We start from the raw sequence: 1,738 nt of genomic DNA on the forward strand, positions 1-1,738 counted from the left end.
GGGGAACGTCTCGGGTTACTCATGTAACCATGTTTCCCCGAGAGGGAACGAGACGCTGTGTCCCTTTGCCATGCCTTCGGCCTGCCTGTTTACGTCTCCTCAGACAACTGAGTTGGTGACGTATTCAGCAGGTGCCCCTTTTATACTTCCGGGTACCCGCTTATGACGTCACGTGCCACGTGGACCAATAGGATTGGAGTTGTTTTACGCATGCTTCAGGTACCGGTCACGCAGACAGCGTTCCCCAAAGTGTCCACCAGGACGCAGCATCTTGTTCCCTCTCGGGGAACCATGGTTACATGAGTAACCCGAGACGTTCCCCAAAGTGTCCACCAGGACGCAGCGTCTCGTTCCCTATCGGGGAATCATGGTTACATGAGTAACTCGAGATGATTTCCTCACTACTCATACTTCTCGCTGTATTTTATAAAGATGACGCCCTGTGTTTCACGTTTCCCATTTTTGTTGCCACTCCTTAATGATATATGCTGTAATTATTGCTTTTGCTTCAAATTTGATGTTCGATTTCTGAACAAATTTTTCTTTGAGCCTGTTTATAGGAAGTAACTGAACTGAATCAAACTTTAGTTCCGGGCTGATGACGCAAGACGCACAGCCAAAGTTTGCTAACTGTTGAACTGTCGAAGTTTGCCAATGATTACCGTAGATGCTGATGAAGGAGTTTATGATACTTTGCAAACCTGAGGCACATACTGGAAATATGCTTATGTAGTTTACTAATGTTATTAAATAATATTTTATTAAAACCTGTAAAATCCTTTCTGTAGAGAGATGTAAAATGATTGTACTATAGTTTATTGTATATGCAGATTATATTTTAAGTTGTTACACAAAATCAAGGAGTTTATACGGTTTATCTCTCTATATACTTTAGACATGTAGAACATATCTACATTTCTGCATCAATGTATGTAATGTGTGCTGTAGGTGCGAAACTTTTAGTAATATTATTCAAGATGTAGATTATCTTATCCCCGGTGACCGATATTTGAACTGCCTCCTCTCAACCTGCTGAAAATTTTAAACTCACAATGAGGTCACGCATTACTCACATGGTGAGGATCACTGTATGAGGATCAGTGGCGGCTCCAGGATTTTTTTGTTGGGGGTGCTAAGGAGGGGCTTAACAGTTCAGAAGGGGTGCTAAAAATCTAATTAAATTGAGTGAAAATAATGAACGTATTCACAAAACATTTTATCTGTGATTGGCTGATGGGGGCAGGCTCTGTCAGAGATTTATACATAGAAATATTGTAGAGCACGATTGTATGTTGCCATATTCAAATAAAGGTTGAAAAATAGGGCTGTGCAATTAATCGCATGCCATTGTCATGCGCATCTCGTCAGTAAAGCCGGGTTCATCTGCGATAATGAACACGATATTGCCTAATTGTCAGTGACCTATGGATCTGTGTAGTAAATGCCGCTCCATCTGAAAACAGGTGATGGAGATTTACTGCTAATCACGGAACCGGCTTTACTGACGAGATGCGCATGACAATCGCATGCGATTAATTGCACAGCCCTATTTAAAAATAAAAATGTTAATTGCCACATTCAAATAAATATTTTAAAATGCAAGCTAAAATTCACCAATTAAACAAGTATATGTTCAGCTAATTGTCAGCCTCTTACATGTATGCTTCTTGTAAACAATTAGTGAATATGCATATAAACAGCCTTTTAATTAACAGAGTAGAATAATCATGGCTGATAG

This window comes from Sinocyclocheilus rhinocerous, unplaced genomic scaffold, assembly GCF_001515625.1.
Source record: "Sinocyclocheilus rhinocerous isolate Xijiao unplaced genomic scaffold, SAMN03320098_v1.1 scaffold3686, whole genome shotgun sequence".
NCBI classification, from domain to species: Eukaryota; Metazoa; Chordata; class Actinopteri; order Cypriniformes; family Cyprinidae; genus Sinocyclocheilus; species Sinocyclocheilus rhinocerous.